Source organism: Panthera pardus, unplaced genomic scaffold, assembly GCF_024362965.1.
Source record: "Panthera pardus isolate Hobbes unplaced genomic scaffold, ASM2436296v1 HiC_scaffold_17, whole genome shotgun sequence".
NCBI classification, from domain to species: Eukaryota; Metazoa; Chordata; class Mammalia; order Carnivora; family Felidae; genus Panthera; species Panthera pardus.
The window spans coordinates 147125738-147153570 of NW_026526732.1; the positions used below are offsets into that span (position 1 = coordinate 147125738).

The 27833-nt window shown below is 47.1% G+C and overlaps 2 long non-coding RNA genes across 2 annotated transcripts; one reads left to right on the plus strand and one right to left on the minus strand.

Annotated features, from left to right (window-relative positions):
• The first annotated feature begins 51 nt into the window (after nucleotides 1-51).
• On the plus strand, nucleotides 52-22526 carry LOC109271471 (uncharacterized). Its single transcript, XR_002081977.2, has 5 exons — nucleotides 52-883; nucleotides 5246-5395; nucleotides 7440-7592; nucleotides 9349-9516; nucleotides 21493-22526. It is a non-coding gene; the product is annotated as an uncharacterized LOC109271471 (long non-coding RNA).
• Nucleotides 3927-7400, minus strand: LOC109271472 (uncharacterized). The gene is made up of 3 exons (XR_002081978.2): nucleotides 7244-7400; nucleotides 4917-5062; nucleotides 3927-4366 (listed from the first exon to the last, which is right to left on the minus strand). It is a non-coding gene; the product is annotated as an uncharacterized LOC109271472 (long non-coding RNA).
• Nucleotides 22527-27833: the final 5307 nt, after the last annotated feature.

Below are 27833 nucleotides of genomic sequence, written 5' to 3' on the forward strand. Positions count from 1 at the left end.
ATAACCCACTGCAGTCACATGGCCACCCCTTACTGCAAAGGAGTTGAGAAATGCAGTCTTTGGCCAGCTGAAATTTCCATTTCTATGGAAGAAGGGAGAATGGATGTGGGGGCAATCGGCAGTCTCTGCCATAGTTACTCCAACAAAACTGTGGTTCCGTGAGGAAGTCAGGAGGAATGATGTTGGAGAGGCGACAAGAATGGCTACACAGAAGGGTTGGTGTCCTGGCCCCACTTTACAGATGAGGAATTGAGTTCTAGTCAGGGAGGTGTCGGGGCCAGATCTGCTGACCCCTGACTTCAGGTTTTCTCATCATATCCCTGCTTCTGCATCAGTACAGGTCAGGGAAGGTCACGGCAGGGAAGGCCTTCTCTCTCTCCTCAAAACACTCAATCCCCTTGGCTTCCACGAGAGCTCTGCCTTCTGTTCGTCTCATCTTTGGTCTTGCTGTTTCCTTCTCCACTTTCTCTTCCCAGCCTGTCACTGATGGGATTACCAAGGCTCAGCCTTTGCCCTCGCGCCTGTGTGTGTTCCTTTGGCCTGTGGCATTACTAGCATCTCGTCACCATAACCCCCTCACTCCTGTCTGCCCTTTGGACCGCTCTTTGTGCTCTGGACTTGTGTAGGCAACTGCCCGCCAACATCCCCACTGGGATGTCTTAAAGGCACCTCAGACATCACAAGTGCAAACTGACCTCGCTCGGTCACCCACAAACTTACTTCTCTTCCACTCTGGTCTTGGCATCTTCGACATCTCCTCTCCCTCTTCTTCTGCATCCACTCCACCCCCACACCACTGTGCCTGGACCGTTGCTGGAGCTTCCTCCTGCCTCCCTGAAGCCACCCTGACTGGCCAGCCACTCCTTACCATCCTAAAGTGAAGGTAGGACACTATTCTTGCTCTTAAAACCTTCAATGGCTATTATTACTTTTAGGAAAAAGGCCAACATTCTTTTCGTGGTGTGGCAGCCATGTGCCCATCCCCCATGATCAATTCTTTCCTTCATTTTTAAAAATTTATTGGGGGCACCTGGGTGGCTCAGTCAGTTGAGTGTCTGACTTCAGCTCAGGTCATGATCTCGCGGTTCGTGAGTTCGAGCCCCGCGTCGGGCTCGGTGCTGACAGCTCAGAGCCTGGAGCTGCTTCAGATTCTGTGTGTGTGTGTGTGTGTGTGTGTGTGTCTGCCCCTCCCTGTTCATGTTCTGCCTCTCTCTCTCAAAAATAAACAATAAAACATTTAAAAAAATTATTTATTTATTTATTTATTTATTTATTTAAATTTTTAAGCGTTTATTCATTTTTGAGAGACAAAGAGAATGCAAGCCGGGGAGGGGCAGAGAGAGAGACAGAGACAGAGACAGAGAGAATCTGAAGTAGGCTCCAGGCTCTGAGCTATCAGCACAGAGCCTGACATGGGGCTCAAACCCATGAATCATGAGAGAACTGTGAGATCCTGACCTGAGCTGAAGTCAGATGCTCTACCGACAGAGCCACCCAGGTGCCCCTTTAATTTATTTTTTTAAATTAATTAATTTTTAAATTTATATCCAAGTTAGCATATAGTGCAACAATGATTTCAGGAGTAGATTCCTTAATGCCTCTTACCCATTTAGCCCATCCCCCCTCCCACAACCCCTCCAGCAACCCTCAGTTTGTTCTCCATATTTATGAGTCTCTTCTGTTTTGTCCCCCTCCCTGTTTTTATATTATTTTTGTTTCCCTTCCCTTATGTTCATCTGTTTTGTCTCTTAAAGTCCTCATATGAGTGAAGTCATATGATATTTGTCTTTCTCTGACTAATTTCACTTAGCATCATACCCTCTAGTTCCATCCACGTAGTTGCAAATAGCAAGATTTCATTCTTTTTGATTGCCAAGTAATACTCCATTGTATATATATACCACATCTTCTTTATCCATTCATCCGTCGATGGACATCTGGGCTCTTTCCATACTTTGGCTATTGTTGAAAGTGCTGCTATAAACATGGGGTGCATGTGTCCCTTCGAAACAGCACACCTGTATCCCTTGGATAAATGCCTAGTAGTGCAATTGCTGGGTCATAGGGTAGTTCTATTTTTAGTTTTTTGAGGAACCTCCATACTGTTTTCCAGAGTGGCTGCACCAGTTTGCAATCCCCCCAGCAATGCAAAAGAGATCCTCTCTCTCCACATCCTCGCCAACATCTGTTGTTGCCTGAGTTGTTAATGTTGGCCATTCTGACAGGTGTGAGGTGGTATCTCATTGTGGTTTTGACTTTCCTTCTTTATTTTTTGAAGATATTATTTTACTTTATTTTATTTTATTTTTTTGAAAACGAGAGGGCGCGAGTAAGTGAGGAACAGAGAGAGGGAAAGAATCCCACAAGGGGTAGAGAAAGAGGGAGAGAGAGAGAGAGAGAGAGAGAGAGAGAAGCAGTGCTCCAGCTCATCAGATGCAGGGCTCGAATTCATGAACCGTGAGATCATGACCTGAGTAAACTCAAATGACTAACTGACTGAGCCACCCAGCCGTCCTTAAGATTTTACTTTTAAGTAATCTGTACACACAATGTGGGGCTCAAACTCACAACTCCGAGATCAAGAGTCTCACACTCCACCAACTGAACCAACCAGGCGCCCCCATTCTTTCCTTCTTTAGAAAGAGCATCCTTGCTTATAGCCAGGCACAAAGCCATTTATGTAGACTCCATTTCCCAGCCTCCCTTATAGCTGGGATGGGCCAAATGATTAAATCATGACTGACTGGATGCAGGCAGGTGTTGGGTTCTAATGTGTGTGTGTGTGGGGGGGGGCGGGGAGGGCTTCCTTTGCCCCTTTTCTTTCCTGCTGACTAGAATGTATACATGATGGCTGAGACTCCAGCAGCCATCTTGGACCATGAGGAGGAAGCTAATACTGGGGCCAGTAGAGCAATAAGACAAAAGGGGCCTGGTCCCTAACACTGCTATGCACACACCTGCCAACCTATGGGCTTTTCTTATGGGAAACAGAAATAAAATGTGATCTAAGTTAAATCACTTATTTTGGTTTTTCTCAGAGTCCAACCAAATCCCATTCCAATCACATGGCCCCTACCACCCTCTGGAGTCTCAGCTTGTGGCCCTTCACCTTTGCTCACTCTGCTCTAGCCATAGTGCCAGTTTTGAGTTTTTCCTCTGCTGTGATGCAGGGCCTTTGCACATGTTCTTCTCTCTGCCCAAAGCATGCTCTTTTCCTGGCCATCTCCAACTCACCCTTCAAGCCTTAGCTGGGGTTTCACTTACTCAAGGGAAGCCTTTCCTGACTGCAGAGGCATACTTAGAGTATTTGATATCCAGAGTAGATTTTTTTTTTAAAGATATCCCTCTTCTATACGTGATTTTCAATAATAATCATGACATGAATAGCAACCGTGACCAATAAAAAATGCAGTGCAAAATTTCTTTTATTGAATTTCATACATATAATCATAGTAAAAAATAAAACCAATATTATAGTACAATAAAATGTTTTAAGCAATGGATTAATACCTTTTAATCAATGTATTTTTTGAGGAAAGGGAAAAATGTCTATTTACATCTATTGTGGTAATAAATGATAACACTGCATTTTCTGTTTTCTAGCCTTCTGCAGACATGTCAGACTGTCGAAACTGATCTTTGCAGGGCGCCTGGGTGACTCAGTCGGTTAAGCAGCCAACTTTGGCTTGGGTCTGATCTCATGGTTCATGAGTTCGAGCCCCACATGGGCTCACTGCTGTCAGTGCAGAGCCAGCTTTGGATCCTCTGTCCCCCTCTCTCTCTGCCCCTGTCCCCTCCACCCCCCCCCCCCCGTGCTCTCTCTCAAAAATAAATAAAAAACATTTAAAAAACCCTGATCTTTGCATATTTTTAAAAATGTTTATTTACTTTTGAAAGAGAGGTGTGTGTGGGCGGGGGGGGGGGGGGGCAGAGAGAGAGAGGAAGACAGAGAATCCGAAGCAAGCTCCAGGCTCAGAGCTGTCAGCACAGAGCCTGATGCGGGGCTTGAACTCACAGACTGCGAGATCATGACCTGAGCCGAAGTCGGACACTTAACTGACTGAGCCACCTGGGCTCCCCTGATCTTTGCATATTTTTATGTTCAAGAAGTAGCTCAGATTGATCAAATTTATCAATTTATCTTTGATCATAATTAACCAAAGAATATTTTCAATTAATTTTTATTTGGAAATGTTCTTTCTCACCCGAAGCAATAGACACACAAATAATTAGGGAGAGCCTTAAACATAAGGATGTTTGGTGGAAATTCAGAAAAAATCCATTTTCAACAAGAAATTCCAGAAATTGCGGTATTGTCCACACGTAGTTCTTCAGGATCGATTCTAGCAGCTCTCAGATAACTTCCCTAAGTTGAAAAATTTTAAACAAATAAGAACTCCAAATGGTCACATAGAACTATGCTACCAATGTTTATTCCAAACGGACTGTTTAAATGAAGGACAGTGCAACAGGGATTCGAGACACAACATTCCTCTGAAGTGAGCATGAACAATTCTGCATCCACATGACCGCGGGTAGCTGGTCCCGGGAGTGGCTCAATGACTGGGAATTGTCCCAATTAATTTCCAAGCAGAATACAATGTTTTTTAAGGGATAAGTAATGAAAATGTACTAATTTGAAACTTACATGTATATTACTAAAAATTAACAATAATGGAAACAATCGTTGAGGTCTTAAACCAACAACAGAACCTAGGGGGAGGACACTGTTTAGAATTGCTGGTATGCAGTGATAATAAAAAGCAGACTCACTTTTAGTGGGTTCTTATTGTTTTAAAATTTGGTACTGACGACACCCCTTCTTGCTGCCTGCATCGGGGCGGATGCTCCCTCCCCCCACCCTCGGGTGTCCTCCTCGGTAAGGCTCCTTCCATGTCCCTTTGAGAGGCACTTACCTTAATTACATGTGCGTCTGTGTCATGACTTTGTCATCTGCTCCCCGCTAGCTTGTCTGCTCCTCGCGGGCAGTCACCATCCTGCTCGTGGCTGTGCCCCAGGTCCCCGCCAAGTACTTGGCGCCCACTAGGGCCCCAGCACACAGCTGTTGAACAAATGTAGGTGAGGAACCTGGTGCAGAGTATATACTCAATAAAGGGTAACTACATTCACTGTTTCCTGCAGCGTGTTTAGAGCCTGAAACTTAATAAATGTTTGAATGCCGCCACATTTAACATCAGGAAAATGCTGCCTGACTTTTGAAGCATGGATTTTATCTTCCCCAAAGGTCATTCTCGGAGGGCAGCAGTCACATCCCCTTCATCTCTGGGATCCCTTGAACACCAGCAGAGGGTCTGATACAAAATAGGAGCCGATGAATATCCAATCAGCAGAGTTTATTGAGGATCTACTACACACCAGGAATATTCTTTCATGGGTATGGTTTCTACCAGTTACAACCTCCCGGGATGGGCACGAGTGCTTTCGCTTTACAGATGAGGACAGTGAGACCCAGAGAGGTTAGACGACTTGCCCAAGATCACACAGCCAGTAAGTGCAGAACCAGCTTTATTCCAGGTCTGCCTGGGCTCTAAAGCTCCTCTTCTTTCCAGGCCTCCTGGTTCCCCAACAGGGTGTGTGGGCCGGGAGGGAGGTGGCTGCAGTTCAGGGGTAGATTGGGTGGGGGTGGGGAGCCTGTCCTTCTTCAGGCTGCAGAAGCCTGGGCTTCAGGTTAGGCATGTGCCAGGTCCCTGGGATGACTCCTGGCCCCGCACAGTGGTGAGCACTTCTGGTCCTTCCGTGGGGTTGAGGCGCCCCTGCACAGATGGGGTGGCCCTGGCTGAGGGTTTGGGGCTGGGTGGCAGAGGTGAGCTCCACTGTCAGTGAGCTCCCACCACCGAGAGCTGTGCAGCCTGGGAAAGGAAGGTGGAGAATGGTTGGTAATAGGAGCATCCCTGTACAAGATTAGAAATACTAAGTCTGGCCCAGAGCTGGGCACAGGCAGAATTGGGCACCCGAGGTGCTCTGCCAACGACAAGGTCTTCTATTTCTCCTCCATGTTCTATTCCCTTGCTCTCCCTTTTACGATCCAGGAGGAACACGGCTCACCCCAGGGGTTCTGTGGGGAGGGTGGGCTGCACACCTGATGGGGGCACCTTCAGGACCCCGGATATTGCTGGTGCACGCGTCCAGCCTCCAGGTCGCCCTGGACCGAAGCGGTCCCTAGGCTCCTTTCACGAGGATGTCCCGACAGCTGCCCCGCTTCCCCCGCCTCCTCTCCGGCCCGCGGCCCACCGGCCAGGCTCTGCTGTGAACCGAGGCCCGGGTGCGGACGAGCCGAGGGGACCCCGGCCGGCGCGGAGAGAGGAAGAGCTATGAAACCGGGCTGGGGCTGGGTTTGGGCGTCTCAGGCGGTTTCCTGGCGCCACCTCGTGGCTGTGGTCGGCGTTGCCGCGCCTGCTCTGAAGGGGCTCCAGGCTCGGGGCGTCTGGCTGGGGTTGGGACACTTTGGGCTCTTGGGCTGTGACACTGAGGCGAATCCCCACCTCTGTTCCTGTTCTTTGAGGACGAAACAAGGCTCCGAGGGCCCCTGAGGCCTGTGGCAAGCGGAAGGGTGGGGAAGGAAGCACTGAGGGGTCCAGTCTAGAGAGGCAGGGATTGGGGGTGACCCTCCCTGGGGCTCAGGAGGGGAACAGTGCCCCACTACCTGCATGATAGCTCTCTTGACCACGAGTCTAATCCCATAACCTTTCTAGATGTTCATGTGTGGCCCAGGTGAGATAACCTGGGTTGGAGAGGGCATCGTCCACTCTCTCCTGATCACTGAGGGCAGGTGCGGGGAGCTGGGGCCACAGCCCAGGTCCTAACTCTTGTCTGGGACCAGAACTCAGGGTGTGGCTAAGGAACAGAGACAAGTTCCCTGGGCCCGGCCTGCTCACCTGTGGGGCTTCCAGCTCCGAGGCAGCTCCCGTGTCAGCACGACTGTGTCCATCCATTGCCCCGAGACATCTCCAGGCCCAGCAGCCAAGGGCAGCAGGGCAGCAATGTGGGAGACCCTGGGCCCCGCAGGACTCCTCACAACACCCCAGGACCCTCGCCAGCAGTGCCCACGGCTGCTCTGGTGCTCAGGGAAGTCCAGGAATGCCCCTTGGGAGAGGGTGTGGCCATCTATTGGACTGCTCTGCCTTAAAGCCCCCACGGTCCAGGGGTCAGCCCTGTAGCTCACCTGGCTGGCTTGACTTCTTGCAAACTCCCGCCTCAAACTTTCCATTTTAGGTGCACTCACCTATGTTCCTTTGCATACCAGCTTCTGGGACTTCATGACTTCTGGGCACATTCTTCTCTCCACTCTTTAATTTCTGCCTCAATCAAAAGAAAATCTTAGAAAATTTTATCAGGCAGGAATTGCACGTGCAGAAATGAAAATGGTAGTCAGTATACAAAGTAACAGAAGCCCGAGAAGGGCTGTCTATTTTTGGCAGGTGATGGCTTCCAGGGAAGGTCAGCTGAACAGAGCCTCTGGTCACAGTCTGCCTTCGGCTCTCCTGAGAGGGGACTGGAGCCTCTTCTGGAGAAATCGGTGAGGTTATGAATGGGTCCTGAAAACCTGGGGCTCCCAGCAAGTCGATGGCGAGGTCTGTGCCTGTGTGTATGTGTATGTGTGTATGTGTATATGTGTGCCAACGTATATGGGGGGAGTGGGCTCCTCTGGATTTCTGCTTCTCAGTTGCCACTTGTTCAATCATGAGGTCAAAGCATGAGGGTTCCCAGCTGACAGAGGTGGTTGTGCCTGGGGGAGCAAGAGGAAACTCATCAGCAAATGATCAAGAGCATGTGGAAGCTGGGCCAGGCTGCCCTTTTCCCTATGTCATATTTTCTGTAGTCAACACTCACTATTTTACCTAGGGGCGTATAGACTATAATTTATTTTATTTTATTAAAACAATTTTTTTAATGTTTATATTTATTTTTGAGACAGAGAGAGACAGAGCATGAGCGGGGTGGGGGGTGGGGGAGCAGAGAGAAAGGGAGACAGAGAATCTGAAGCAGGCTCCAGGGTCTGAGCTGTCAGCACAGAGCCTGATGCGGGGCTCGAACCCACGAACCATGAGAACATGACCTGGGCCAAAGTTGGACGCTCAACCGACTAATTTTATTTTAAAAGACAGCAGAGGTATCTCATGTGATCTGGCTGCCCTCTCTCTGCCGGGTGCTCGGCTGGGACCCTGGGCTCTCCCTTCACCCTTCCTGATGTCCTTTCCCCTCCACTGTGATGGGCCCCCTTCTGTACCCCACATCATCCATGGTTTACCCCTTCCTATCGGTGGGACACATCCCCTAACTTCCTGAGAAGGGCTGGTGGGAGGGAACCCTTTCAAGAATGTCTTTAGTTTACTCTCACGTTTGATTGCTACTTTGGCTGGCTCCAGAATTCTGTGTGGGAAATCACTTTCCTTCAGAATGTTGAAGGCGACGAGGCGTTGGCTTCTTGTATCTAAGGTTGCAGTAGAGCGGTCGGAAGCCATTCTCGTTCCCGACCCTTTTTAGGAAAGTGACCTATTTTTCCTCTTTGAAAGCTCATAGAATATCCCTGTCTGAAATATCATGATGATGGGCGCTGGTGAGGGTCTATTTTTGTCCATTGTATTGGCACCTGACAAGCCATTTTAGTCTGGAAACTCCTATCCCTCACTTCAGAGAAATGTTCTTGAATGCTTATCTTTTTTTTTTTTTTTAATTTTAGAAACAGCTTTATTGCGATAAAATTCACACACCATACAATTCACCTATTCAAAGCGCACAATTCACTGGCTTTTAGTATATTCACCAAGTTGTGCACCCACTACCACAATTGATTTTAGAACATTTTCATGACTCCACAAAAGATAACCTATACCTCTTAGCTGGCACCCTTCCCTCATTCCCCCATCTCCTCAGCCCTGGGCAACCACTCATCTACTTTCTGTTTCTTTCATTAAAAAAAAAAAAAGAAGAATTTATTTTTTCAGTCATCTATCCACTCAACCTGGGGCTCGAACTTACATGCCTGAGATCAAGAGTCGCACGCTCCACTGACCGAGCCAGCCAGGTGCCCCTCCTTTACGTTTTGATAGATTTGCTTATTCTGGACATTTACATGTAAACGGAGCCATACGATATATGGTCTTTGTGTCTGGCATGGCTTCAAGATTCATCCTGATATTTCGTGCTGACATTTCATTTCTTTTTATGGCGGAATGATATTCCATTATATGGCTATGCCACCTTTTATTTCCCCATTCGTCAGCTGATGGACATTCGAGTTGCTTCCACGTTTTGGCTTTCTGATCAAATAATTTCCATCTTTCTGTTTTCTGTCTCTTTCTGTTCCCTCCTCTGCACTTCCTGCAGTTTGGGTTCTAACTTTCCTGAACGGGTCTTCCATTTGAGCAGGAGGAGATAGACGTTGGAGGGGGGACAGCGGGCAGAGAGAAAGGGCAGCCCGCCCTCCACTGTTTGGCAAATGTGTGTTTACCATGAGCGGACGCAGGAGCCTTGCCAAGGCCGAGGCCTCCACAGGTAAAGGGAGTCTGAAAGCATGGGGACCTGGGGTCGGAAGGAGCCGTAGGAGAAGGGATCCCTCCATCAGACTCCAGGCCCCCGGCAGTGCCCCTGAAGAAAGTTCACCTGCCCCCCGGGACAGAGCAATGTCCCCTGGCACATCATGGTCTTGGTGTACCAGAACTGCCTCCCTTTGGGAGAAAAGACTGTCCCTTCCCACTCGCCTCTTCCCTGATGTCCTATTCTAGTGGTTTGGGGATGGTCACTTCCGGACTATTGAGCTGCCCCTCTGGGGAATGAGACACTTGCTAGATTCCCCCTCTTTCGGGCATCCCTCCCAGATCACCTTGGAGCCCTCTTCTTGATGGGTCTGCAGTGGGGGCCGCGGTGCAGGTGGGAACTGGCAAAGAGGGAGATGCCTCAACATCACTTTGCGCTGGGCTGGGGGTGGGGCTGCCCGCTGTCTTCTCACGGAGGGGGGTGGACCCTGGGGGCTGTTTGCTCTGGGAGCAGCTTTAGAACAAAGGAGTAGAGTGCGCAGTACCCGGTTTTCCTGGTTTTGCAGCTTTAGCAATTCCAGGGCAACAGGAAAGTCCCTCTCCATATCCTGGGCCTGCAGCCGGGCTCCTCATGGTCCAGCGTGCACACAGGTCTCTGGGATTTTGCCTGAGATTCTGCATCTCTAACAAGTTCCCAGCTGAGGCCTGTGCTGTGGGTCTGGGGACCACACTTTGAGAAGCAAAGCTTTAGATAATGTTGAGGGGCGTTCTGGGAAGAGCGGTATTACCTCAATCCCTAAAATCATAGTGGCTTAAACAAGTTAGAATTTCCTTCTCTCCATGGTCAGAAAGACCAAGGGTGAGCTTTTCAAGGCTGGTAGGCCAGCTGCACAAATGTGAGGGACCCAGGTTAATTCTCTCCTGTTGTTTTATCATCCTTAACATGAAGTAAAGTTACTTTCTCAGGGTCACACAGCCAAGATGTGGCAGAACTACTGTTTGAACCCACATCTTCTGGCTTTAAATCCCATGGTCTCGGGGCGCCTGGGTGGCTCAGTCAGTTAAGTGTCAGACTTCGGCTCAGGTCATGATCTTGAGGTTTGTGAGTTCAAGCCCTGCGTCGGGCTCGGGCTCTGTGTTGACAGCTCAGAGCCTGGAGCCTGCTTGAATTCTGTGTCTCCCTCTCTCTCTGTACCTCCCCTGCTCATGCTCTGTCTCTCTCTCAAAAATAAGTAAAAGATTTAAAAAAATAATTTAAAAAAGTCCCATGGTCTCTGCTCAGCCTTGTGTGATGAGTGATGGGCGGCCATCTAGGACATGCATCCAGTAGGAGATCGTGGTCGTGGGGCATCAGGAGCAGGTGACTGTCAGGGATCCGGGCAGTGCCGGCAAGGCCTCTGATCAGATGAGCAATGGCTGGGTCCTGGGGACAGGGTGGGAACCCTGGGGATGCTGGGGACTACCACAGTGTGTGTGGTGGGGGGAGTGGTAGTCAGAGAAACTGGGACTCCAGGCAGGGATGGAAATAGTGACGTCTCCCTGCCATCATCCCTGCTCTGACTAGCATCACTACAGGATCGTAGTACTCTTTGTTTTGCTTTTAATCACAAATTTTGAAATATTTGAAACATATGGAAAAATACAGAAAATGATGTAACAAATATCTATACTCTAACAAGGTTATTTGTTTGAAATATTTTGACTTATTTTGTATAATATGTATATATTTTAATTAAAACATTTTTAATGTTTATTTGAGAGAGAGAGAGAGAGAGAGAGAGAGAGAGAGAGAACGAGAGAACATGAGCAGGGGGGAGGCAGAGAGAAGGAGAGACAGAATTCCAAGCAGGCTCTGCACCATCAGTTCAGAGCCTGATGCAGGGCTCGAATTCACAAACTGTGAGATCATGACCTGAGCTGAGATCAAAATTCAGACACTTAACCAACTGCACCACCCAGGTGCCCATATATATATAAAAGTCATGGAAAAAAACTGAAGCCCACCCTTGACCTCCTTTCTCCTTTCTCTGAAGTATTCTTTCCTTCCCAAACATGCTTGACAACTTACCAAATAAGTATATATCTGCAAACAATGTTGCTTTGCGTTAGAAAATTCTGCATGAATGACACCGTCACGTTACATATCATTTTGCCAGTTGCTTTATCTCAACATGATGCTTCTGAGATCTATCAGTGCCCACTCGAACCCACTCCTTGTAATCTGCGTGTCCTTTATTTTCTGACGGCCACAATTTATCTACCTTCCTGCTAAGAATAGTTGCTCGCAGGAGTTCATGATTTTAATCTATGCCGCAGAGAACCTTCTTGAACATGACTCCCTGGACACACAACACAGAGTTTCTCTGCGGTTGTCATCTGGAGGTAAAAATTTGCGGTCGTGATGTTTATACATCTTCAGCTTTACTAAGAATCATCAAACTATTCTCCAAAGTGGTAGCACGAATTTACGCTCCCACCACCAACTACAATTGCTGTCTCTTCACGTGCTCCGCGAGGTGTATCAGTCTTTGCCAGCCTGTTGGGTGCAAACTGGTATTTTCTTCTTGTTCGAATTTGCATTTCCTTCGTTACTAGTTAGACTGAACAACTTTTCACGTGGACTGGCCATTGGTAGTTTCTTTCTTTGCAAGGCCTGTTTAGATCTTTGGCCTATCTTTCTTTTGGGCTATTTATCGTTTTCTTACTGGCGTGTAGGTGTCCTGGATATCTTTTGTTGGTTACGCTGATTGCAGACATTGTTACAGCCCTCCGGTCATCTGATCCTGGACAGGGACTGAGGATCAGTGCTGGGATGGATTAGTGATGTCTGCCACAGGTGTGGGAGGGGAAGCCCCAAGGGCTTTGGGTTAAGGCAACAATGTGGAGGCCAGGTTATTAGAGAAGGGCCATTGAGGAAACTCCATCACAAGCAGAAGGCTCAGTAATGAGGCCAGAGCAGGTCTAGGCAAGTGAAGCCAGCAGGTGAGGCCCAGGTCACCAAGGCAAACCTCTAAATCTTTCTGAGAGACCTCTGAGAAGCCCATGGCTAGAATTTCTCTAGCCCCTTAGAACTTCTCTCATTGAGTTGAATTGGATACATGTATCCTTCACTAAGGGAGACTGCGGGAAAGTGTCACAACAGATATATTGCTGTATTTGTGGAAGGGATATTGTTGAGGATGCTTTTTTTTAAAAAAAAATTTCTTTTTAACATTTATTCATTTTTGAGATTGAGAGAGGCAGAGAATGAGCAGGGGAGGGGCAGAGAGAGACACACAAAATCTGAAGCAGGCTCCAGGCTCAGCACAGAGCCTGACACGGGGCTTGAACTCACAGACCATGAGATCATGACCTTAGCTGAAGTCGGACGCCCAAGTGACTAAGCTACCCAGGTGCCCCGAGGATGCTTTTATTACATCACATGATGTTATCTCAAAGAGGACCAGGGAAGAAATCTCTCTCCCATGTTAGTACAGGAATGGCCAGCTTTCTTCTGAATAACCGTGTTGTATTTATGTTTTGTATCTGATGATGTTATTACTTCCCTTTTTGCTATGGCCACCAGGAAACTCACAGCCCAATCCAGAGACCCATGGAGTAACAGGGTACAAGATTAAGGCCACTTTACCTCAATTTTGCCTCTTATTTGATGCAACAAGTCTTGTTTTGCATGGTTTTTTTGTTTTTTTTTTTTTTGGTTAATTAGAATCCTTTTGAGATGAGATGGGGTAAAAATAATACCCCCCTCACTCTGCCACTGCTGTATTGTCTTGGGGTAGAACAAGGCCAGGGACTTGGAATGGGGGCTGGAGCTGAGAAGAGGTGATGGGTGAGCTGCTGAGTAGTCCCAGAGAGAGAGAGGAGACAGGCCATTACACAGCAGTGGGAGCTGTTTCTAAAACACCTGGGCCTGAGCGGTGTCACATTTCTGTATTTTTCAAAATAAACTTAAAATTGGCTTGGAGCCACTCCCTACCTGGCTGGCAGAACAACTGGCAGGGGCTATTATTGAGTCTCTATCCCTATTATATCAGCTCATGTGAGAATCTGGAGTTTCCCTGGTCCTTGTCCTTGTCCCTGTTGCCGTGGGGCCTGGTTCTTGACCACATTAGGCACTGCTCCTCTGAGAGGGTCTTGACCACAGAGCCTGTGGCCTCTGTTTGCAATGCCCTGTCCTGTCCTGCTCTTGAGTTCCACGACATGCACGCCTTTGTTCTGGACAAAGTATGTTTGTATATTGAACCGTCTTGGAAGATGGAGATACTATCTCTCTTCAGAGCAGAGGGCAGGTTTGTTTACTGTCCCATATTGTCTCCTTCCAGGGCAAAGGTTGGGCAGATTTGCTTGTAGTTCCTTATAAAAGACTTGAGTTCGCTAAGCTTGGGGCTCCTCAGCTGTGATGCAGACCCACTGTGTGGTGGCACCCACTTGGGCTGCTTCACATCACCCCATGGGACTTGTGGGGCAAGAGGAACAGCGCAAACATGAAACTCACGATGCCCGCTCTGTTTTAAGTAATACAGTCCTTTGTCTCTGACCCACGAGTCTCCTGTCTTCTGCCAGTCTCCATGAAACGGTGGCAGGCTAGCTTGTTAGCTTGCAAGTAGGGCAAAGCCTCAGACTTCTCATAGCCTTTCCCAGGGTCCTAATAAGTACTACCTGTAGTGGCCCCATGACATGCCTTTTGGCTGCTTGAGCATTAAAAATGTTTTAGTTATGGTAAGAGAAATCCATATTACATGAAAATTACCATCTTAGCCTTTCCAGCATCTTTTGACCACATTCCCTAAATCTGGAGAGGCCTGCCTGCTCAAGGAAGAAAGCAGAACCATGAGTCTTTCTCCCAACTAGAGCTCAGCCTCCACCAATCAGATGCTTGTGAGGGGCTGTGAATGGCAAAAGGGTGGTAGGTGGGCAGGAGAGAGGCAGGCACCTTTCTTTTCTTTTTAATATTTATTTATTTTGAGGCGGTGGGGAGAGCAGGGGAGGGGCAGAGAGAAAGAAAGAGAGAGAACCCCAAGCAGGCTCCATGCGGTCAGCATAGAGCCTGATGTGGGACTCAAACTCATGAACCTCCACATCATGACCTGAGCTGAAATCAAGAGTCAGACGCTTAACTGACTAAGCCATCCAGGTGCTCCCTGGAAGTCCCTTTCTTGGTGAGGACAGTGGTGAGCTGGACTCTGGCTCTCAGGGATGTGGTTGTAAGTGGCTGAGGTTCTGATGCTCAGCCCCAGGGTCAGTGGAGTGACCTTGGGCACCTCACCTGAGCTGGTCTGGACTCTCCCTCTCAGCATTCCCCCCATGTTCCACAGCTGTCCACACTTCCTTCATCCTTTCATTTCCGCTCTTGGGCAGGGTGGCTTCCTATTTGGAAGCCAATAAACAATGGCTTCCTCATTGTATATTTGTGACTTCTCTTTCTCTTGGTCAATCTCACCAAAGGTTTGCCAATCTAATAGGTCTTTTCACAGAACAATTTTGACCTCATGGATTTTCTCTCTCTTGCATTGTTTTCTGTCTATTAATTTCTGCTCTTATTTTTGTCATTTCCTGACTGCTGCTGTTTTTGAATTTATGTGGCTGTTCTCTCTGTAACTTGGACAGTTAATGTGTTATTTTCAGCCTTTCTTCTTTTTCAAGCTTTCAATGTGTTATGTTTTCCTCTTCTCATTGTTTTCACTGTATCCCCCAAGTTTTGATTAGTTTTCATCGTTTATTGTAAAATATTTAAAATTTACTGTTAATTATTTGACACATATGTTATTCTTGAGTATTGTTTTTCAAAATCTTTTATCATGGAAAACAAATACATAAAAGAGAAGAGAATATATAATGAACCCCTAGGTACCTACAGCCAGGTCCAATTGTGAACATATGGCCATTCTATTTTCATCTATAGTCCCATGTGCTCTCCCAACTCAAACCTCGTTTATTTTGAGAGTGTGTTTTAAATGTATGGAAAATTTTTATTTACTTTTTTGGTTAATGAGTAATGATGTAATTAGATTGTGGTCAGAGACTACAGTCTTCATGATACTGAATTATTAATGTTTCTTGAGACTTGTTCTATGATTACCATGTGGTCATTTTGTGTGAATATTCTATGTATTCTTGAGTGTATCTATTTCATGTGCAGGCTGGTATACATGTCCATTAGATCAAGTTTGTTAATTCTGTCATTCAAATCTTCTATACCCTTGCTGGATTTTTTGTCTTCTTGATTTGTTAATGATTGAAAAAGGTCTATGAAGTGTTCTGTCATGATAGTGGATTCTTTCTCTTATGGTTCTGTCCATTTTTTTGCCCCATATATTTGAAAGCTAATTAGGTGTTTAGAGTTGTTATATCTTCGAACCAATTTGACTTTTATCATTATGTAATGATTTTCTGGATCTCTGATAATGTATTTTATCTTAAAAGTGATCTTGTCTGATATTAATAAAATTACGCTAAGTTTTTTGTGGGGGGATGTTAATGTTTGCTTGCTATATTTTTTTCATCCTTTTACTTTCAAACTTTCTTTGTCTTATGCCTTATAGGTGTCTTTTGTCAACAATATATAGCAGGATTTTAAAAAATCCATCTGTAGATTAACAGAATGTGTTGTTGAGCAATATATTAATGTCCTTCTTGAATAATGCAACCCTTTGACGCTGGTTATCCTCTCCTGCCTGACCTAATTTTATTCTGTACTTCAGGTCTGTCCTTTTTGATTGGCCCCCTCAAACTCTACCTTATTGTTATTTTCTAGGGTAGGGTTTGTTTGATTTTCCCCCCACATGTTCCTCATTTGATTTGCTCACTGTTTCCTCATGCATTTCAGCCTCCTTTTCTGGGATCATTTTCCTTCCTCCTGAAGTACATCCCTTAGTGTAGGTCTGATGGTCTGCACTCTGGTTTGGTTTTGTTTGGAACTTTTGAACAATTATAAAATATAACCCATGTATAGAAAGGTGCACAAGACAACAATAGAATAATTATAAAATTAACACTAGACCCCCAATATGTTCCTTTTTAAATCATGCCTCAGTAACTATCCTTTTATGTTAATCATACCCTTGCTTTTCCTTATAGTTCCACCGATATATAATCTGATATAACAGAGGTTAGTTTTTGCCTACTTCGGACTTTATGCAGGTGGAACCATACTGCACATGTTCTTGTGTATTTCTTTCTCTCAGCATATGAGAACTGTATATGAGTATACAGTTCTAGGTTGTTGCATGTAGGTACAACCCACTCATTTTTATTGTCATATTGTATTTTACCATATAATTTTTTAAATGTTTATTTATTTTTGAGAGAGAGAGACAGTGCAAGCAGGAGAGGGGCAGAGAGACAGGGAGACAGAATTCAAAGGAAGCTCCAGGCTCTGAGATGTCAGCACAGAGCCTGATGTGGGGCTTGAACTCGTGAACCGTGAGATCATGACCTGAGCCGAAACCACAAGTCAGATGCCTAACCAACTGAGCCACCCAGGCACTCTGGAATGTGTACTTTCTTAGTGGATTTATGTTGTTCATCACTTCTGGAGACTGCACAGTCATTATATTTTTAAATATTTCATTTCCTCCTTTTCTCTTTTCCTTCTTTCTGAGATTCTGATAAATATATGTTATATTTTCTTACTCTGTCCTCCATGTCTCTTAAAATCTCTTTTAAACTCTTCATTTTCTTGCCTCTCTGTGTGTGCTGTTTACCAGGTGATTTCTTTGGTTATAGCTTCAGCTCACTAATTCTCTCTTCAACTGTCTCTAATATCTTTTCAGTAAGGTTTTTGATTCCAACCTTTATATTGTTCATTTCTTTTTTTTTATTTATTTATTTTTGAGAGAGAGAGGGAGAAAGAGTGGGGGAGGAGCAGAGAGGGAGACAGAGGACCTGAATCGGGCTCTGCACTGACAGCAGAGAGCCCAACACGGGGCTTGAACTCCTGAACTGTGAGATCGTGACCTGAGCTGAAGTCAGATACCTAACTACTGAACCACTTAGGCACCCCTATTGTTCATTTCTTGAAGTTCCATCTTAAAACCCATCTGTTCTTTCCTAGTTGTTTTTGTCGAGTGGCTTCTTTGTGACTGCATGTTTCATTTCATAAATGTATGTTTTATATATTTTTATCTGAAAATCCTTTGATCTTCAGTCTTTAGGGATCTAAACCTGGAATTCGTTGTTTTTTGCTGACTCACAGACACAGTAACTTGCCTCCTCGTGTGCCTGCGATCTTTGTGAGCTCATTGTTGGTTTCAAATTGGTAGGAATCCTGTAGGTCTCGGTCGAGGATTGGGGATGCAGTCCTGCAGACGGCATTTGCTTTTCCTCTTCTGCTGGTACCAGGAAGCGCCATGATCTGGGGTTACTTCCTCTCGCCTTGAATGAGGGACTCCAACACTCCCCTTCCCTGTTTTGGGCTTGGACCAAGCCTCAGTTTCCCAGTAACAGGAGGAAATTTATCTGGCTGCCTGCTGCCCCAGCCCTGGCCAGCCCCCGGTCCCTTGTCCCAGAGGGGGTGTGCTTAGGGACATCCCCTATCTCTTGTCAGATCAGTTACATTTCAAATAAATATGTTTTTCAGAGTTCAGCTGTTCTCAGCCATGATGCTATAATGCCAGAAGCAGAAGATTCCTTATAGTCTCTAACAATTTCCTTTTTATGTAAACCACCCTGTATGGGTTCTGTTGCCTGCACTAAAGGCCACATATTAGGAGTGCTTTTCCCCTGGTATAAAGTGGTCATCTACCTTTTTGTCCACAAGAAGAGCAGCCCCCTTTTTTGGAGAACTAGTGGTTTCTCTCCCAGCCTAGTCATATGCCCTGTAATTACAGAACTCGGTCCCTCAGACTACAGGGTGGGTCACATGACCCAAATCGACAGTTAGAGTCCTTCCCCGGGGATTTCTGAATTTGAGTGGAGGCGAAGCTTCTTCCTCTTGGGGGCATCATAAGGGTGTGAGCTCAGTAAGGCTGCAGTCTTATTTCCCACGCGTGGGGATAAAGCCTGCAGAGAACGAAGCCAAGGTGCTGAGGGACAAAAGAAGATGCAAGAGACAGTGGGAATCATGTTACTCCTGTGCTATCTGTGGTCTGACCATGTAAGCCAACACATCTTCTCGTGCTGCTCAGGTTTTCTGCCTTTTACATTCTAGCCTCTTACGTGGTGAGGTGATAGATGATTATTACTTTGTTTTCTGCCTTCTTGTGTTTTAAAAATGCTTTACCATCTGGGGGCGCCTGGGTGGCTCAGTCCATTAAGCATCCGACTTTGGCTCAGGTCATGATCTCACAGTTGGTGAGTTCGAGCCCCTCATCCCTGGAGCCCGCTTCGGATTCTGTGTCTCCCTCTCTCTGCCCCTCCCCCACTCATGCTCTATCTCTCTCTGTCTCAGAAATAAATAAACATTAAAAAAATTTTTTTAAATGGCACAAGAACAGACCCTCAGATCAATGGAATTGAATAGAGAACCCAGAAGTGGACCCATAAACGTATGGGCAACTAATCTTTGACAAAGCAGGAAAGAATATCCAATGGAATAAAGACAATCTTTTCAGCAAGTGGTGCTGGGAAAATTGGACATGAAGCGACATGAAGAATGAACCTGGACCACTTTCTTACACCATACACAAAAAATAAACTCAAAGTAGATGAAAGACCTCAATGTAAGACAGGAAGCCATCCCAATCCTCGAGGAGAAAGCAGGCAAAAACCTCTTTGATCTTGCCCGCAGCAATTTCTTACTCAACATTGTCTCTGGAGGCAAGGGAAGCAAAAGCAAAAATGAACTACTGGGACCTCATCAAAATAAAAAGCTTCTGCACAGCGAAGGAAACAATCAGCAAAACTAAAAGGCAACCGATAGAATGGGAGAAGATATTTGCAAACGACACATCAGATAAAGGGTTAGTATCCAAAATGTATAAACAACTTACCAAACTCAACACCCAAAAAACAAATAATCCAGTGAAGAAATGGGCAAAAGACATGAATAGACTCTTCTCCAAAGAAGACATCCAGATGGCCAACCGACACATGAAAAAATGCTCAACATCACTCATCATCAGGGAAATGCAAATCAAAATCACAATGAGATACCACCTTACACCTGTCAGAATGGCCAACATTAGCAACTCAGGCAACAACAGATGTTGGCGAGGATGTGGAGAAAGAGGATCTCTTTTGCATTGTTGGTGGGAATGCAAGTTGGTGCAGCCACTCTCGAAAACAGTATGGAGGGTCCTCAAAAACTGAAAATAGAACTACCCTACGACCCAGCAATTGCACTACTAGGCATTTATCCAAGGGATACGGGTGTGCTGTTTCGAAGGGACACATGCACCCCCATGTTTATAGCAGCACTAAAAACAGTAGCCAAAGTATGGAAAGAGCCCAAATGTCCATCGATGGATGAATGGATAAAGGCGATGTGGTATATATATACAATGAAGTATTACTCAGCAATCAAAACGAATGCAATCTTGCCATTTGCAACTACGTGGATGGAACTGGAGGGTATGATGCTAAGTGAAATCAGTCAGTCAGAGAAAGACAAAAATCATATGACTTCACTCATATGAGGACTTTAAGAGACAAAACAGATGAACATAAGGGAAGGGAAACAAAAATATAAAAACAGGGAGGGGGACAAAACAAAAGAGATTCATAAATATGGAGAACAAACTGAGGGTTACTGGAGGGTTTGTGGGAGGGGGGATGGGCTAAATGGGTAAGGGGCATTGAGGAATCTACTGAAATCATCCCTTCACTATATACTAACTAATTTGGATGTAAATTTTAAAAAATAAAAAAATAAAGTTAAATTACAAAGTTAAAAATAAAATTTAAAAAATTAAAAAAACGCTTTACCATCTAGATATTTTAAAAAAATAAAACAGCTTTATTATTATTATTATTATTATTGTTATTATTTTAAGTAGGCTTCATGCCCAGCATGCAGCCCAGTGTGGGGCTTGAACTCACGACAGTGAGATCAAGACCTAAGCTGAGACCAAGAGTTGGATGCTTAGTCAACTGAGCCACCCAGGTGCCCCCTAAACAAAGGTATTATTAAAAAAATCCTTGGGGGTGCCTGGGTGGCTCAGTCAGTTGAGCACCAGACTTTGGCTCAGGTCATGATCTCACGGTTCATGGGTTTGAGCCCCACATCGGGGTCTGTGCTGGCAGCTCAGAGCCTGGAGCCTGCTTCGGATTCTGTGTCCCCCTTTCTCTCTGCCCCTCCCCCACTCACACTCTGTCTCTTTCTCTCTCTCTCAAAAAGAAATACACATTAAAAAAATTAAAAAAGAAAAACCCTTGCATTCACTTTTTTGGTGAAGCAAATAACCTCACCCTAATTGGTTTTTGTGAAATGAAATCTCCACACATTAGATTCAGCTAAAGCAAGGACCCGTCCAGTGGGCAAGGACTCACGTGTCCATTCTGTTAATGGTGAGTGGGACACATACCTTCCCCAAGAAAAGCAGCCTGGCCTTGGTGATGCCAAGTGTCTGTGGTGGCCCTGATAATGGGGCAGTGGCTCTGGGGCTCCCCGCCCCTGGTGCCACCCCCTGGGGCCTCTGCCTGTGAGGCCTACACTCTGCCTGGAGTGTAACATTTGAGGGGCTGTCTCAGTCGGCTGGTGTCCTCGGCACCCAGCACTAAACTGGCAAGAATTTTTTTTTCCCCACCCGGCCACCCGAGAAATGTTTTGATGAAGTGAGCTAATCCAGACCTCAGATTCTCAGTCAGGCATCCCATATCCTTCTTTGACTGGTTCTGACACCAACAAGCCGTGTGGTCTCAAGCAAGCCTCAGTTTCCTCTTCTGCAACATGGGCTTCATGCTTGGTCTTCTGCAGGGTTGTAAGGATTAGACAGAGTACAGAGCCAACATGGAATGAATTACGTTGACGGGGGAGGGGGAAGGACTCGATGGCGGGGGCTGACAACCTCGGGATGGGAACAAGGATGCTGAAAGGCACTTTTCCTGTTGCACTTAGGAATCAGAGTTGGGACGAAGGAAGGAGGAAGCATTTGGCTTCACATTCTAGAGAAAGAAGACCCTACTGGGCTGCAGACTCCCCTCCAGGGGCTGTTGGAAAGCGGCTGGACCTCTTCTGCTTCTCCCCACCCACTCTGCCACTCTGCCAGTTACCAGTTACCAGCAGGGACTGTGCAGTCACTGAAACCAGCACCCTAGGGAGGCCCAACTCTGGACACCAGCCACACAGAAAGGAGACGCCGACACTCCAAGGAGGTGATTACGCCAGGGGGGCAGCGAAACACAGAGCCTCTCGTCTCTCCTCTCCCTCTCTTCCCACACAGCCTTCCCCCACCATGAGCGTTTGATTAGCTGTGAGGTGTTTACCTTGTCACTAGATGGAACTGGGAACTGGGTCTTTTTTGTATCTGAAAGTCACCAGAAAGCCACAGGACTTGCCAAGATGGTCGGAATGGGAAGAGGAGGATGAAGGTTGGATTTAGGGGAAAATGGCTACACCCCCACCCTTCACTGAGCTGAGCACCTTGGGAGCCAGTGACCAGAGCAGCTTCCCCGAGGGCACCCATTCTGTGCCCCGAGAGCCCAGCTGTGCAGGGGCCCTCGGTGAGGGGCGACACAGAATCTAAGGGATGAGTGGCTCCCGGAGTGAGGCTCAGCCCTTGTCCTTGCTGGTACCAAGCGGCAACTGCTGTTGTCATCAGGGAGCTCTCCTAGGCTGGCAACGCCATCCAGGAAGTGCTATCCTGGGGGGCCGCCCTCCCTCCTGCCCTCCTGTTCTCCCTCTCTAGCGTCAGGCCTGGGCCAGAGGGAGCCGACAGCAAAGGTCCCTGGAACCCAGAGGAGCAAATCCCCTGGACTCAGTGAGGAGGTGGGAGGTCCGGGCCAGGGTGGAGACACAAGGCGGTTCTGAGCCCAGACCTGGCTGAGGGCACAAGTTCAGGAGGCAGCAGGGTGGTTTCCCATGCTGCTTTTGTAAGGCCTTGTAACTTAAGCCCCCAGTCTGCAGAGTGAATAAAGGCGGACCTTTTTTCAGAGGTGTGTACACCGGGTGGAAAATGTTCCTGAAGACAACCTTCCTGAGCCCCGGTCTCCTCGGAGAAATGAGTTGTGAGGGATAACGAAGTAGTGCACAGTGCCTGGGACCCTGTAGGTGCTCAATAAATGGCAGGTTTTTATTCTACCTCCTCCCTTCACACCTGCCGCCTTCCTAGCCCCTTGATAGGGAAGGGATAGGCAGAAAGGTGAAACGATAGGCTTGAAATGACCAAAAGGGGTGTGGGAGCGCCCTCTGTTGGTCAATAGTGGAAGGTGGCAGAGGGGGCTGCCCCGACCGCTAGAGAAACGGATCCAAGTCTTCCAAGGGCCCAGCGTGGGGGCCAGCTGAGGTCGGAGCTGTCCCATCCACTGTCCTGAGATCCCTCATGGGGAGGAGAGGGGCAGCTTCTGCCTCTGTAGGGACAGGTATCAGTAGCCACCCGTGCACATTTGCAATGGCAGGGACACCCAGCCCCCAAACCTGACATTCGCACTGTGAGGGTCTCCTGGCTGCGCCAGCGCTCACTGCCGACTGGGTGGAGGAAGGCGGTGCGCAAGGTGAGGGAGGGGGCTCCGTCTGGGCCCGGAATGCCAAGGCGCTTTCCGGTTCTCAGACGGTGGCTTTCCCTCTCCAGCCTGTTTCCTCCCCCACCAGCTAGATGCCCCCTGCCACCTTCGAGATTACAGTGGTTGGCATCAGCCTCCTACTCCATCCACGGCAGCCCAGTGAGAAAGAGACGCTCACTGCCGCCTGATAGCTATTTTTCAGAACAGTTAAGTGACTTGGCCAAGGCCAAGCTTTGTGGTTGTCTCCGATCCAGGGCCCATGCTCCAAGGCCTGCGTTCTTCATGCTGCCTCTCACGGAGAGCCTCCCCTCTGCCCACCACCCACCACCACCCACTGTCCCCCCTGATCTTCTGCCCTGCCCTGCCGAGTACTCCTCCCTGCTGCTCCCTTTGCCTTTGGCCCTCTTGGCTTTGCGAATGGGAAGGAACAGAAGCCCCCTTCTGGTGGTGCACAGAGAAGTCTAGTTAAGGGAAGGGAGGGACAGACACGGCCAGGCCTCAGGAAGGGAGCTCATTTCTTCCTCCCTCTTCCCTATGACACGCGGGAAACATCCCAGTTCATGAACTGTAGGTCTAGACACACCATGAGAGTCAGTCTCTCTTTCTCTCTTGTCCAAGTTCCTGGGAGAAAACGTCGGGCTGGGTGCGAGCCCACTGCTATGTGTGTGTGTTGCGGGGAGGGCAGGGGAGACAGCCCCAGAGTGCTCACCACAACAGACTTCTCCGAGGTCTGGAAGCCTCCTTCGTCTGCCTGGACGGCTCCCACTCACCCTGTAAACTCACCTTCCCTGACTTCACCCTGGGCCCAAGCCTGGCGCTTTTCCTCGGGGCTCCCAGGGTATGCTGCCGCATGGTGGACAATGACTGCTCAGAATCTCAGGGCGCCTGGGTGGCTCAGTCGATTAAGCATCCAACGCTTGATCTCAGCTCAAGTCTTGATCTCAGGGTTGTGAGCTCAAGCCCCACGTTGGGCTCTACGCTGGGTGTGGTGCCTACTTAAAAAACAAACAAAAACAAAAACCACACACACACAATCTCCCTGCTCTAGGAACTGTTCTTTAAAAAAAAATTTTTTTTGTGTTTATTTATTTTTGAGAGACAGAGAGAGACAGAGCCTGAGTGGGGGAGGGGCAGAGAGAGAGGGAGACACAGAATCTGAAGCGGGCTCCAGGCTCTAAGCCCAACGTGGGGCTCAAACTCACGAGCCATGAGATCATGACCTGAGCCAAAGTCAGACCCTTAACTGACTAAGCCACCCAGGCACCCCTTGGGGGCTATGTTTTAAAACTACCACAGAAACTTCATAAATTTAATGCCGATACACTAGTATTACCTAAAACACAGTCTCTATTTGATGTTGTCCCAATAATGCCCTTTGTAACTCTTTTTTTTTTAAAGTTTATTTATTTCGTTTTAGTAATCTCTACACCCAACGTGGGGCTTGAACTCAGGACCCCAAGATCAAGAGTTGCATGCTCTTCCGACTAAGCCAGCCAAGTGTCCCCTTAACTCTTTTTTAAAAATCCAGGAACCAGTCAAGTTCATGTAGTGCATCTAGTTGTCAGGACTCTGGTATCCTAGGATGCCCCCCAAGCATTTTGTCTTTCACGACAGTGCCATTTTTGAGCTGTCTTGTAGAATATGCTACAGTCCACATTTATTTGGTGGTCTCCTCATGAGCAGATTCGGGTTCAAGTAATCCTGGAGAGAACACTACCTAGATGGTATCGTGCCTTCCTGCAGCATACCTGGGCCTCATAATGTCAGTTTGTACCTTCTTCCCTGGGAATGCTGAGCTACCTCGCCAGGTAAGGTGGGGCCCACCATTTTCTCCCGGGGAAAGGTATTGTTCCTCTTTTTCTAGGTTTTATTAAGATTTACCCCAGAGATGGCCATTCCACATCTTTTCTAAGTACTTGATATGCCCCTTCGATATGTAGATTATGTTGCGTTATTTCTAGAAAGTTCCTTCTTTTGGGGGCCAGGGATTTCTATTTTGTTTGTTATTAGTTCTTTTTGATCGTTTTGTTTTTCTTCTTCGGGCACTCCAGTGATGTGTATGTTGTACTCCCTTTGCCTATCTTCTTTAGCCATCTTTTTCTCTCTGGCACTTTTTTTTTTTTTACTTTTTACTTTGTTACTGATTTTACTTTTGTTTTCTTGGTTCTTTTCATTCCTGGTATGATATGAGTGCCTCTTATTATATTTTCAGTTGACTTTAATTTCTCTTGAAATTTACTTTTCACTTCTGAGAAGATTTTGACTTTTTTTCCCCTTCAATTCCTTTCCTGATTTTTGTTAACTCTTATATCTGCTTCTAATTTTTTGGCCCATTTTTATTTGATGTTCCCAAGTGCCTGATTTAAAGTATTTTTCAGGGGCTCCTGGGTGGCCCACTCGGTTTTATACGTCTAACTTCAGCTCAGGTCATGATCTCACAGTTCGTGAGTTCGAGCCCCGCATCAGGTTCTGTGCTGACAGCTCGGAGCCTGGAGCCTGCTTCAGATTCTGTCTCTTTCTCTCTCTCTCTCTGGCCCTCCCCCACTCGTGCTCTGTCTCTCAAAAAACAAAACAAAACATTAAAGTGTTTTTCATCTCTGCAAATGATTGTTTAAGAATACTTAGTCCAGGGATACCTGGGTGACTCAGTCAGTTAAGCATCTGACTTCACTTAAGCATCTTGATATCATCAGGTCACGATCCCAGGGTTGTGGAATGGAGCCTCGTGTTGGCTCTGTGCTGACTGTAGAGCCTGCTTAGGATTCTCTCACTCTCGCTCTCTCTCTCTTTCTGCCCCTCCACCACTCGCGCTCATGTGCTCTCTTAAAAAAAAAAAAAAAAAAAAGAATATTCAGTCCAGGTTGGAGTGTTGTGTCAGAGTTTTCCTCCACCCGGTGGCGTTTTTCTGGAGGAAACTTCATCAGCTGAAGTATTTTTCTTTTTTTTTTTTTTAAAATTATTGAATGGGCGCCTGGCTGGCTCCATCAATGGAGCGTGTGACTCTCGATCTCAGGGTCAGTGGCGAGTTTGAGCCCCACCTTGGGTGTGAAGATTACTAAAATAAATAAATTTTAAAAAACTTGAAAAAATGACTAAGGTATAGTTGACCCACAACGTTACATCAGTGTCAGGTGTATAACACAGAGATTTGACAGTTCTGTACATTACTCAGTGCTCGCCATGGCTAAGTGGACTTGTCGACCACACATGGCTACAATATTATTGGCTGTATTCCCTATGCTGTACTTGTCATCTCCGTGAAGTATCTCTGTCATCTCTGAAGTATCTTTTTTTGGCGGGGAGGATCGATGTGTTTGTGGATTTGGTAATTCTTCTTGTTTCCATAAGCTTACTCCCTTCTCTCCATTCCCCAGCAAGGCTCCCAGGGCCACCTTCCCCTCCCCGGTCGCCCCTGTCACCCAGAACTGGTGCCTTTTCCAGACGGCTACTCTGGCCCCGCGCATTCAGCAACACCTTCCTTTCAATTCCAGCAGAAGCCAGTGCTCTGATCCGCTGGGCATCAGACCTATTCAAGGTATTGGTATTTCCCACCAGGGTACAGCTCTCTCTCTCTCTCTCTCTCTCTCTCTCTCTCTCAGGATCATTTTATTTGTGTCCCCAAGCAGGTTGCTGCCCTCTCTTCTTTTGCACGGAGTCTTCCCCTGACCTTCTCTACTCTGTGAGGTCCAGACCTTGTTCTGTCGCGTTCAGAGCTTGCTTTCTCTTCTCAGCTATTTCCTGGTTATGCTGCAGGCGGCGGGGGCCCGGGGGCCTTTATCGCCCTCCTTGTTCTTCTGCACGGCAGAAACACATGTGCAGAGGTCTGGATTTTGGCTGCTGTCGTTATCCTAAGGGAACCCGGAACCCGGCTCGGGTCTTCTTAGTGAACTGGCAGTGGCCACTGGCAAATTCCACAGGAGCTACCAAGCCAGTTCCTGGTATTTATTTTTGTTTACGTTGGCCAGAGTTATTGTATCACTTGCACCCAAAGAATCCTAGCTGTAACATCATGTTTCCGGCCACCTGGGTGGAGCTGGGTTGCAGGGAGAGGCATATGGGAGCTGGAGGAGCTTCGGAGCCCTGATTTTAACCATCTCGAGGGCCCCAAGGTAGGGTATTTCTGGGAACTGGGTGGCTTCATAATCCTGTGTATTTATTGACACTTTTACTGAAGTAAAACACACTTTCACGGAGTGAGCACACTGATGCCATCAACATCCAGATGAAGGACAGAACATCCAAGTCCTCAGAAGCCCCCTCATGTCCCTTTTGGCCACCACCCCCCTCAAAGGTCACGCCGATACTCTGACTTCTCTCACTATAGGTTATTTGTTCTGTGTTTATACTTTGTATGAATGGAATCACCAGAATCACACAGTATGTATACTTGGGTCTGGCTTCTTTTTGCTCAATATTATGACTGTGGGTTTCACCCACGCTGTTGAGTAGATTTGGGATCTATTTTGGGGATCCATCCAGCGCCCGTGGAACCACTCCCTTTATCTAAGGAGCAGAGTTGTGACTGAGAGCCCTTGAACTCGGGTGGGCCCCAGTGTGTGACACCCCCCCCCCTCCACCCACATGCCCCTTGCCATTTGCACTTCCAGATTTGGAAACAGCTCTTTTCCTGGAGTGCCTGCCCGCCTCTGCTCTCCACTCTGTCCCCTTGGAATGCAGTCCTCGCGCCCCTGGAGGACATGGCCGGACTATTAGTAAAAATATTATACAAATAACAGT